The sequence below is a fragment of the Lucilia sericata genome, unplaced genomic scaffold, assembly GCF_015586225.1.
Source record: "Lucilia sericata isolate MDLA Ls3-8-SP2 unplaced genomic scaffold, ASM1558622v1 Contig000009F_arrow, whole genome shotgun sequence".
Lineage (NCBI taxonomy): Eukaryota > Metazoa > Arthropoda > Insecta > Diptera > Calliphoridae > Lucilia > Lucilia sericata.
The window spans coordinates 1,229,873-1,243,162 of NW_023994049.1; the positions used below are offsets into that span (position 1 = coordinate 1,229,873).

A 13,290-nucleotide genomic window follows, 5' to 3' on the forward strand; every position below is an offset into this window, starting at 1 on the left:
AGGCTCCTTTCCTTTCAGGTTCAATAGAGCTTTTCATTCACAAAAGCTTTAAATTGTTTTGCAGACCAAAGCTTACTATCACTAACAAATATCTATGAATTTGTTACTCATTCATTATTTTTTGTGTCTGACTCATGCCGATTATTAAAATGGAGTTTCGTATCGTGTGAGGAAATAGTGGGATGATTGGAGCATGATTTCTTCTAATATATTATTAAATATGATGTATTGTGCCGATTCATTTGCATTTCTTTATACTTCTATTATTTAGAAGTAGGTGGCACATCACCTGAATATTTTGAATGGCTAACAAATACTGACTTACTTATCCTTACAAATATTAAAATGTTTGACCAAAAAACACCTACATATTTCTATTTATTTTGATTTAAAGACTCGTTAGATATTATCATTTAATATCCTTTTAAAATTTCAACTAAGTTTACTCGTTTGCCTTTTATGTGTGTTTAGACGATATCAGGACGACAATTTTGTTAAAAATATGTTTTCAATAACTTGGAAATTAACATCGAAAAGTTTCTGGAAGGGTCCCTAAAACATTTTGTTAAACAATCTGTGCAGCTGGTTAAAATTCGGATGTATTTTATAATTATATATAAGTAAGCATTATACAAATTAATATCATTCTTCCGCGGATCCAATCGAGTCGCTTTACGATTGAGTAACTCTGGGAAATACTATTAATTTCTTTCAAAATGGAAGCAGTAATCTACCACTGCGTTGAAAAGAAGTTTATACCAAAATGGTCCACACACAGCAAGAGTTTGTGCAAACGGTTTGTTAGAGTGTTTTGGTAGTGGACATATTATTTTCGCTTTTTATCAAAATAGCATCAATTGATAGATATTCCTCCAAAAAAGTGTTCCACGGGTCACCATAATGTACATTTGAGGTGTTCGAAAAATATCGATTTTGCTCAGATAGGTCTTATTTTGTTTATTAGTGTCTAAAACTAAGACTGATGTTAAATTTTAGTCCAATCGGATAACGGGAACCCGTGCCGGAAATTGATTGAAAAGTTTAAAATTGGATAAATAACAGGACTTTTTTGATTTCTTCATTCTCTTCGGAATGAAGGACTCTTTTTAATTTCTTACTTGGACAGCCCCTGCTTGGCACCAGGAAATCTGTTAAGTTGCCATTCTATTCTCTTTTGGAAGTCTATGAATTTCAGTATTGGAAATATACATACATATTATTTTTAGGAGGAATTTTTCACTTAGAGTGATCTAAGACTGAAATAAAGATAGGGAAGCAGTTATTGATATTACCCTTACTAACCAAAATGAGGGTCTTATTAGGGATTGGAAAGTGAATACTGACTATTCGTTCTCTGGCCATAGTCGGATTACTTTCATAGTGAATTGGAATAAATCTAAGCAATAAGCCTTTAGGGCCCGTAGGAAAACAGACTGGTTAAAATTCTTCCTCGACATAAATAAAGTGTTAAAAGAGAGCTATGAGCTATCCTGTCCCATGAAATTTGTGGGTAGGCATAAGCAACCTAAGTGGTGGACAAGGGAAGTACGTGATCAAAGGTCGACGGTTAATATGTTGTACTGACATAGATGATAGGGGCTTAGGTCAGGGGGTCCAAGGACCTGGAGCTTCTAGTTGTTCATCTAGTCACATTTATGAAATTGTTACTTGGGACAAATTGGGCTGGGCGGTGAACACCTTTGACCCGTATAAATCGTCCGGAAGGTGTTTTTCCGGCCATGTTCTGTAATATTCCTGAATATAGCTGATATTTTCAAGAGGTGTTTCCTCCTGGTCAGTAAGACATGCCACTCGAAACCTAAGGACTTCAGGCCTATCAGCCTATCCTTTTTTCTACTGAAGACTTTCGAACGTCTGATAGATCTTTATCTCAGGAGCAATATAGATACCCGTCTTATTAGCAACGCTCAATATGCCTACCTAAAGGGTAAGTCGGTTGAGAGTGCGCTACATGAGGTGGTTGGTTGTATTAAGCACGGCTTAGAGTATAGAGAATACACTTTATCCGCGTTTCTGGACATAGAGGGCGCCTTTAACAACATTAGAATAGAGGCCATTAGGGAGTCGCTAGTCGTACTTGGGTTTCAGGATTTCCTAGTGTGTTGGATAGTATCGATGCTTGATAGCAGAATTATCAACTCAACTTTAGGGGATAATAGGATTCGGAAACGAGTTACCAGGGGTACGCCACAAGGAGGAGTGTTATCACCCCTACTATGGTTACTGGCGGTCAACTCTGTTCTCAGGATCTTTGTATCTAAAGGTAGGAAGATAGTCTCGGATGGCTTGAAGTGTCTGTGTAAGACAGTGAATATCGACCGTAATAGTTAATTGTCACAGGAGAATGGTCAGAGGATAACTCGTATGATATTTGTACAGTAACCAGTGTTGCCATATATTTTTTAAAGAATACTTTTTATTTTTAAGAAAAAAACTTTTTTTGAATAAAAAACTTTTTATGTACTAAGATTACAAAATACTCCAGAAAAATTAGTTAAAATTGAGGAATTTTAAACAGCTTTTGTAACTAACCACCATTGGGGACTTGGCCTAATATGGTGAACCAATATACAAAATATCCACAATAACGTAAAAGTGCATTGCTAAGAGATTAAAGGTCATCAGTACCGGTCAATGTTTACAATTTTTAGGAATATCTCCCATATTATTGGTATAATATATTATTTTATTAATGGTAAAAAGAGTTTTTTATTTAAACTTATTTATTGAATAAATAAAATAAAAAAAGTGAAAAATTTTATAAATTTTCAAAAACCTGACATATGGTCACACTGACAGTAACAGAATTTCTATTAAAATTTCTTCATATAGCAAAATATTTTAAGTCAGGAATTTTTCTAGGATCGGAAAGCCAATAAGTAGGCTGACCGGTGGCTACAAAATCCAACTAGAGTCTTGTACAGCTGTCTGCCATTGGGAAGTTATAAGTAAATGTATTTATTTATTTTTTTACTATGAGTGTATATGATCACACTATACACAAGTGATATAATTGTTTGGCCACAAATGTAATAGCTGGGAATTCCCATTTTCAACGTTAGCGAATTTATTTTTAAATCAAACGATTTCAATAGAAACGAACGATCCTCAAAAAACATAAACAACTGGTCTACATCGTGTAGTACTTGGTATTCAACAAATTTCAAATAAAGTTAATATAGTTTAATATTATTTATAATCGACACTGTTCGTTCGAAAGATTAAAAAGAGAGCTAATAATTTTTAAAGTTATCAAATGTGTAAATGTGTGCGTGTAAAAAGTAGTATTTCAATTAATGCATCAATATTCACCTCTTCGATCGAGCCTATTTTCACCACTATATAAAAACATGTTGAGAGCTGTGCACTTAATTACATATGTACATATCAATAGTTAATCTGCCAAACGTTTCGACAGTAAGACAGTCAGTCGCTGAGCAAATCAATATTATAGGTCAACTACAATAACAACGCAAAATTCAAGTCGTAACGTAACGATCGTTTAAACAAAATTGATAAAATATTTAAAGTAATTGTTGAAAAGTTGTTAATGGGTGTGTGTGTATGTGAGGACAGACTGACGATTGAGTGTTGAGTTTAATTTTTTTTATTTTCTATTTGCTTTGCACTTCACTTTCGCAAAATGCTGTTAGTCAGTGTTTAGCTTTCGTGATAAATCGTGGTAGAAAGCGGATTTTTAAACGGGTTTAAAAAGTGCGTGTGTTTGAAAATTATTATTGTTATTAATATCTACTTGTTGCTTTTTATTTTGTTAGTATTATTTGATTGTTTAATTTGTGTTTTGCGTTGTAAGTGTGGTAACAACGATAATTTCAATGAGCGATCAACGCATTTAATTGTTCAAAAAAACAAGTGAAATTAAAGCAGTGTAAAACAGATCGCGGTTGACATACAAAACATAACGGAAGTTTTTTGTTGACATTTTGTAAAATTTTAGAAAAATCCTCAACCTAAGAACGAAGTATTGCAAATTAAATGAAATTATATTTAATGTACGTTTAAGCCGCAAAAATGTAAAACAAAATGAAAATAGTTATAAAGAAAAACGAAAATGATTAATCCAAGCAACCATACATACATTCACTTGACTTGCTATTTTGAATTAATAATAAACGTTTTTATCGGTTGGAAAAAGCACATTCACATAACTTATTGACGTGTCTCTCATTCTCTCTGAAATCGCGTTTTGTTCATAATTATTTCAGTGTTTGTTATTTATTTTCGTTTTCTTCGATTTGCTCAATATGCAAGTCAATATTGGACTGCGAAACAGTGATGATCGCATCACATTTATACTACACAATAATAATAACAAATATTTAAATATTATACAAAAATAAAATTAAAAAAAAAAAAAAAAAATAGAAAAAAAAAAACGTTTCTTAAGTGGTAACATAAATCCGGGAATTCCCAAAAACGTCACTAACAAAATCGCATTTCTTTTTTTCTTCTTCTCTATTATCACTCTCTCTTTTTACTCTCTGAATATTTTAAATTAAAGTTGTTTGTTATTCTTCTTCTTCGTCTTTCTTTCTTTATCGCTTAGTTTTGTGCGCCGTTTTGTTTGTGTAAAATTTAGCAATAACAACAACAGCGAGAGAAACACTTTTGCAAATACTTTTTATTTTAATTTGTTTTAAACACCTAAAAAGAAATAAATTTTATAAAAAAGAACAACAAAAATAAAAATAAAAAAAAAAAAAATCAGACAAAAACATCACATATTCACATACAAACAAAATAAATACTGGCACATCAACTACATACATACATACATACATACAAACGAATCTATATGTATGGAAAAAAATAAAAATAATAATTTAAATCTAAAACCGGTTTTAATTTTATACAAATTTAATTGTTGTTTAAAATAATTTTTGTTTTTATTTTATTTTCTTTCGTTTAATAATCGTACAATTTTTAAAAGTGCTATCGATCGAATCGTGTTAATACTCAATTCTTCATTGATTTGAAGTACAGATATTTTTATTATCATTATTATTATTAACTTCTCTAATATTTATTCGTTCAACTGAATTTTTTTTTTCATTTTCTAAGAATTTTTCAATATTTTATTTCTCGTAAAAACCCCCTTTAGAAATTTAAATAATAAAAAAAAATAAAAATAACGATTGTGAATTTGCAGCAATTCCTTCTAACAAATGGTAAGTAACTACATACTTGAGTTAAATAAATAATGCTTTGTCGTATCAAATAAATCATAATCATTAGTTAAGCCATTTTCTTTAGCACTTTAGTTATTAGTCCAGAACTTTTTTCTAGCGTCTTTTTATTCTCAACGAGGTCTTGCTGTGGTAATTTTGATATTAGCAAAATGTTTTTACCAACGTTTAGATAATAGAAAATAACGTACTAAATACAAATCGCTCATTTACTAAAATGCTGCCATAATCCAAAAATAGATCTTATAGAGAAAAACGACATAGAACGGAACTTATTTTTTATTATTCAGCTCTAAAATCCCAATCGTTATACTGGTATTTTTAAACCAGTTATAACTGTTAAAACTGTTTTCCGGTGGGTCACTTGTATAGGGGCTATGCGATAACGTGGACCGATTTTGCCTATTTTCAATACCAAACAAAACTTTATCAATAGAGACTATTTATGCAAAATTTCAACTGTCTAGCAACTCCCGTGTGGTCCCTATAGTGATTTCAACAGACAGACGGAAGGACATGGCTAGATCGTCTCAGAATCTAATAAGGGCCCAAAATATACATACTTTTATGGGTCTTAGGCGAATGTTTCAATGTTACAAACTGAATGACGAAAACAATATACCTCCCATCACCCCCGATACTGACATAGTACTATGTAGTCCGATATTTTAAATAACAACAAAAAATTGTTTGACCAAAAGAAATATGAAATGAAAATTCCCTCACAACGGAAGATTTTTGTAATTAGGCATTAGATTGTGGCGCCAATAATTTACTGAGATTGGTAATAAATTCATTAAAATGGACCATATTCCTACAGACTTTAAACTGCATTTAAAATACAAATGTTAATGTACGTAGTTAAACAGCATTTCAACGTAACTTTAAATAAGTTATTCCCCTTAAAATTTTTAATAATTAAAATATTTTTAATTAAATGTTAATTATACTTCATACTACTTACTTTACATTTATTTTTTATAATTTTATTTTTCAATACTTAAAAGTAAGTAGTTGTTAACATTGATCAATCGTAACTTTTATATATCTTTAACAAGTGTTTTTATATATACATACATACGTGGGATAAATGTTTTCCTTTTGAAACAAAATTGCGTAAAATTTTTTCGTGATACATTAATTAATAAAGGTTTTCTAGCAGTGGAATTTATATGTGAGATCTATGTATAAAATTAAGGTACAAATTGGTATCCATTAAACGTTTCCTTCCCTTATACATGTTATTTTTTAAATATAATGGTCTCTGAGAACTAAGAGGTATTTCAGTACCTATCTGTAAGTAGGTTAGGTGGGCAGGTCGTCCTCGCGATGTCATCACTGGGGACGCTCTTGAGTCCAGTAAATTGATCCATTTTCGGTACCAGAAACCAAGAAGATTGTCAGCGTATTAGTACATTCGACCTTATTACTCTGGGTTCATATCCAAACCAGTTTGTCGCACGAATAAAGGAGTCTATCTTTTAGATATCAACCTCTGATAGATCCGTTAATTCATGCAAAAAATTGCTACCTATGATTTGCTAGGACGGTACAATGACAGAGGTAGTTAGTGATACTCTCTTCTTTCTCCTTTCTGATAGCTCATGCAGAGACATTACTGGGTAAGTTTAGTCTTATTACATGGAGTCAGATGGGCCAGTCACCACTACAGTCAAGTTCATGATTCTCGCCTGTCTGCAGGTGGGGTCATTCGACCATCTTAAGAGCAGTATGCCGACAAAAAAGTCAGCATACTTTCTTGCCAGTGAGGAGACCACCTTTAGAAGAGAGTCCGAGATGGTATCCAGGACACATAAAGTCCTTAGGGTAGTATATATTCGAATATTAACATCGCATATTTGGTAAAACCTGAGCCAGTTTTCAGTCCGTTTTATGACCGATAGTTCAGTCTGAAATACGCTACATTGTAGCGTCCCTGAAAACAGTAACCAATGTTTTCAGGGATTACCGCCAGACAATTAAAAATGGTGGAGTATGCCACAAACCAGTTATGTTGAGTCTAATAGTAAACTAATTTCGGAATTAGCACAATTATACTACAATTACATATATAATTTAATTTGGTTTAATCTGAAATTAAGGCTCATATTTTAGAAAATATTTATTTTCATTTATTACACTGTTTTAATGTTTTTTATGTAAATATTATCATCAAATGGAAAACAGGGATTTTCCAAAATAAACAAAATAATATGAAGAGTCATATGATGAACCCTTCATATTGAATAACTAATTTGAAAACAAAATAATTATACAACTATACCGATTTAAAATATGTATTAAAAAATGTAAACTCAATATCTTACAGTGAAAACTTTTTGGACTCAATACATAAGTAGTATTTACATACTTACTTACATATGTTCTTAAATTGTAATTATTTTTTTCTTCTTTTAAATATATTATTGTTTTGCCACAATTAAGTAAATTCTAAAGGAAACAAATACATTTTTGGGTTTAAAAAATTTGCTATTAGTAGAGTGATCTTCGTTTGTTAAATATTATCAATATTTAATTATTTGTTATTAAATATTTATTTACAAAAAGATGTCGAAGAAAACAACGATCCCATAAGTTTCTTTGTTTTATTGTATCTGTCTGTACTTGTTTATTTATTTAATCAGACATGTACACGCGCCCCTTATCAATTTTTTTTAAAGTGGGATTGATCTTAATCAATTTTATAAACCCAGAGAATGGGAACAAATAACAACATACTAGAAAAATAATAATTGTTGAGACCATAAGATTTGACATTCAAAATATGTTGTGTTCAAATGAAAAACTATGATCAATCTATTAATCTCTTAATAAAATAAGTAAAAACAAGGAACTCCATTATTATACCCTACACCACTATAGTGGGGAGGGTGTTATGCGTTTGTGCTGATGTTTGTAACACTCAAAAATATTGGTGCTACATCCACCTTAAATATACCATACGGCTCAGAATCACTTTCTGAGTCGATTTAGCTATGTCCATCTGTCCATCCGTCTGTGTGTCCATGTAAACCTTATGTGCAATTTCAAGATAATTTGATGAAATGTTGATCCAAGGACGAAGCCTATTGAAAATGGTTTAAATCGGTCCCTTATTTCATATAGCCCCCATACAACCGTACCCCCCGAATAGGGCTTTGGAGCTCATTAATATGTTCTTGTAAACTTCAAAAATCGGCAAAACTTAGTTTTATATAAGTCTTAATGATACTGTTGATTTTCTTAATGACCTCATTTGACCCTATCCCCCATAATGTAATCCAATTTCAATAAATGCCTAGTTGTTCTACTATTATATCGATCATTATTATACGAACTTGACTCTGCATTTTAACAGTAAAAACTAAATAAAAATTTAAATATATTAAAGTAAAATATAGGAAAAGAGAGAAGTGCCATGGTTAGATAAACCCGCCTAATCCTTTGGTCTGTAAAGCTTTTTTTAACCCCCACGACAAATAAAAGCTTTTTCACATTAAAAACGCAAACAAGAGCGTGTGAATTGAGACAAACCAACTAAATAATTGATTGTTTATATTTCCTTATCATGGTTAAAGTATTGGACGATCTAAACAGAAAAACAAACATTGGAAATATTGTTTACAAAATAAGTATTTCGTATACAGATATATACTCGCTTACACATTCACACTTAAAAAATCGCATGCGGCAGACCGACCATCAGTCTGCAAAATGAAAAAGCTTTTCAAATGCAGCAGCAAGTTTTCTATTGCCAACATGTGTCGGTTGGATTTGTTTGTGCGACTAAATAAATAAATTGTTAAGAATCTTTTACCACAAGTCCACTATTACAGTTAACGCGGCATTCGACGGATGCGCTTGTTTTAGTTCTTTTCAAAATTTGCTCTTAAACACATTTTCTATTTAAAAATAAAAATAAATAACATTCATATTAAATAGGTAGTGTTCAAATATTTGTGTTGATAATAATTAAAAAAAAAAAAAATATTGAAAAATATTCTTACTCAGAATTTTCTAAGAATTCGAAAGCAAAAAAAAAAAAATACTGGCGCATAAATAAATATAAAACAAATCTTGTGTGTTTTCAATTTGTTAATTAATGTGCAGTTTGAAATAATTTTCAATTAATTATTACAATTATAAACGACAAGATGTTAAGTGAATTATTTTGGTTTTTTAAATAATTTATGTAATGTATGAATGTTTTAAAACAAATAATTTGTGTTTTTAATAAAACTACTGAAAAGATATATGAAAAATTTTGTTAAAAAGAATCTAACTAGAAAACGTTAAAAAAAATAAACACAATTTTGTAACCGCAAAAATAACTTTTTTGGTAGATCTAATCCAATAATTAACGGATTAAATGTGATTTACTTGGTAAGTAATGAATTTAACAAAATATGTACAATAAGTAGATACGGCTTTCTCGAACTTACGTTGTAATTAAACTTTAAATGATTCATTCATTCATTATACGTACAAACATCAATAATAATGAAAGACCAACTCTGTTTACTCGTTAGGCATTTTATTTACGAAATCGTTTGAAATTTAAAAATAAATGTTTGTATGTTAAACCACAAGCAGCATTGTCAACTTAGTGTTTTTAGCACCGTTTTTTGTGCTTTTGAAAACCTAGTATATTTTAATTCAGTGTGTAACATATCAAAATATTGTTGTTCATAAACCCCGAAAAGTACAATATCGTCACATGAAACGCAAAAGGCCCTAACTAACCAATAATTCAAAATGTATTGCATCAAAACAAATTTGCAAAAAACTACTAATTAGCGATTTTATTGACAAATACCAAAAGGCCCCATCTACAAAAACATTTAAATATTAAAAGTAAAAAGTCCAATTTATCCATTTTTATATACACCATTGTCAACTATCACAACAAATGATAGGTTTCACTTTTAAACAATACTGATAAAAAGTTTAGATAGGACCGTTTGCGTTTTAGGTGACGATATATGTATATGTGTATTCCGGATAGATCTAGATTTATCTGTTGCTGGCACGACACCATCCACACAAATAGAGCTAGAAAGATGTAATTTTCCCAAAGATCAGAAATTTTGGATATTGAAAATGAGAAATGAGAAATGACCTCTCGGAATACCGATTAAGAAGTTGCTTTTAAGTACCAAGAATTTATACTGTGAATTATAGCAAGAAACGGGCCACATTTCATCAAATTGAATTTAAAATATAAAAAATGCTTTTTGAAAGATCTTATTTTGTATTCAAATTCTGTAGTGCTCGATCTTTAATTTACTCAATTTACCCATTACACTCTTAAGACCATAGTCCATGTATAGATTTACCTTCGGAATAGTTCTGTAAAATGATTATAGTTGTTCGTACTATAGAAGCGGTCTAGATCCACGTTCTTTAATCTATAATTTTATTTCAAAATTGTGACCCTGCTTCTACGGAAGTTACTGTTCCAGGTAAATACGTGGTTCAATCCGTCAGACATCATAAATGAATAATTTAATCCATATTTCAATTTCGAGGAATGAATTGTTTTTAGTTTGATTGATTGATTTTAATTTTTTTAAATCTTTTCCAAGAAGTTGTTTCGAAGCTAATACATATACGTAGAATGTCCCGAGGAACTGCCTTTTTAAGAAACTCATGCAGAAATACCATTTAATCGATGCGTATTAATGTACTGAACTCGAAAAAAATAAAAAAATATATTTTTTGAAAGTGGCCTCAGTTCCCACCCAGCGATTGAATACCGTAATTTTGAGATGATTACAAGAAAAATAATTATAAAACAAGTAGAAAAGTATAGTCGTGCATGGCCGACCATATGATACCCAATACCATGAGTATATTTTACAAATAATTTGTTTTTCTTTTATGATGAATTTTACCTTAATTCCGATATATTTAAGAACCTAATTTATTGATCAATTATGGGCCGATCCTTAAAAAAATTGGGAGGACGGATGTATATTTATATAAAACTAGTTATGCTGAATTTCATAGCGATACTATTGGTTATAAGTCCATTTTGGACGTTTAAGATATTTTTTAAAGGGGATTTTGTATGGCGGCTAGGGTCAAATAAGGGCCAATCATTACAACAATTGGCTTGGTCATTTATGCCGATATAAAATTTAGTTGTGCCAATTTTTGAATAGTAGTATATTTAACGTAGTTATGAGATAAAAACTCTAAATCCGATGGCCCGGTTGTTTGGGGTCTAGGTGAAATAATGGACCGATTTCAACCATTTTATTCAATTTTATCAAAATATCTTGAAATTTGCGGCATGTAGCTTACGCACAAGTTTTACATGGCTGCCAGCAGGACAGACGGACATGTCTTAATCGACACAGAAAGTGATTCTGAGTCGATCGGTATACTTTAAGGTGGATGTAGGACCACAATTTTGGTACGTTATAAACATCAGCACAAACGCATAATACCCTTCCTCACTATAGTTGTGTATGGTATAAAATTATTTTAGAGTATTTCTGGTCCACAAAATGGGCTTGAGAGGCATATTATTTTTGCTATTTATCAAAATACGAGTCAAAATTGTCGTAATTTTTAGCTTACAAAGAGAAATATTAAATAAATTGTTTGTCATTTGGTTTGATCCATTTTAGAATATTTTATATTATTTTGGAATTTATATGCCCCATATAATGCACTAAAAGGCATTTTGCAGACCAGAAATACTAATTTATCTCGTATTTAGTATCTTAAAAGGCATTGTTTGAAAGGCATTCTTCAAAAAAAAAATTATCCCTAATGTATGTCCTTTCTATTTATGTATTCTTGAACTATTGTATAACTGCTAATAAAGAACTCGTTCCTTAAAATCATTATACATAAATTTTAAAAAATCACACAGTGGCCACATAACTAGTTCCAAGATTGACAAGGTCTGGCATATAAAAATCTCTTTGAAAATTGGAAAACATTTTTCTTTGAGATTATTTACGTGATATACTACACACTTTGTGTTGAATTTGGTGCTTTTTGAAATTGTAAAGTTAACAACGTCGATCACAAGATTTTAAAACAAGTTTACACAAGTCGCTCAATTTAGACAAAAATATTCGTACAATATGTATGTACATTGGGGGATTTTTTTATCCTCAATACCACTATAGTGGGAATTGTACAATTTATGTGTTAAATACTACTCTCATTATCTTGTAATCACCTGGAAGAACTTATAAAAATCAAATAAATTTCTGATTGCACTTTTTACTTTCACATGCATCCAACTATATTTTGTATGACCCAATATAGAAAGTCGAATTCCCACAAAAGTATATAATAACTTATTGGTTTTTGCATATTTTTTTTAAACAATTTCCACTCTTTTTTAGCGTTTTTGACAATTATCTACAAAAGTATTAAACTCATGCATAAATTGTTGATAATTCGAAATTGTTTTAATATTCACATGTCTGTTAATTAAATATGATATATTTATATTTAATTACTTTTTAATACCAATTATTTCATAAAGACAGACATACATACATTCTACAATTATAATTGAGGGAAGTTTTTTTTTTTGATTCGAAGATACCGATGAAAAATATTTGTGTTTTTATTGATAAGAAAAAATACGTGGTATATAACAAAAATTTGGAGATATATTCGAATCATTTTGAGTTTTCATATTGATTTTAATTGCTATTTGCAAAAATGTATGTCAAATTCTGTAAATTATTGTTCGACCCTCGTATGTGATATTCGACTTTTAATCAGGCTGTCGGTCAATCACATAATTTTACGTACCATTTCTTTTCTATCGGTAGGAAAAAAGAATTCTTATGACTTTCGGAATTTTTAAGTAAAAAAAATAACCGAAAAGAATTTTTTTCAAAAGGGGTTTCCTAAAAAGAATATTTTTAACACGTGATGGTGACATGTTAATCAAAAAGTCTCAGAATTTATGTTGTTCTAGCACTAACCAGGGTGCTTCGCTGCCCTCATCGTAATAAACCATATCAATATTAGTAATTACTCATTCGCGGTTCAATATCATGTACCAGAATTTAATGTTTTACTAGAA

General features: G+C 30.4%; 1 protein-coding gene across 10 annotated transcripts in view; it reads left to right on the top strand.

Annotated features, from left to right (window-relative positions):
- Positions 1-3,594: 3,594 nt before the first annotated feature.
- Positions 3,595-13,290, top strand: part of LOC119603179 (embryonic polarity protein dorsal) — a 35,698-nt gene continuing 26,002 nt past the window's right edge. Inside the window, exons 1-2 of one of the 10 annotated variants that reach the window (XM_037955146.1) lie at positions 3,595-3,735; positions 5,144-5,210. The gene's annotated coding sequence lies outside the window, so the exon portion shown is untranslated. Of the gene's footprint in view, positions 4,035-5,103; positions 5,211-9,055; positions 9,612-13,290 lie in introns of those variants that run through there. The other 9 variants (XM_037955139.1, XM_037955143.1, XM_037955134.1 and 6 more) reach the window with 9 other exon arrangements.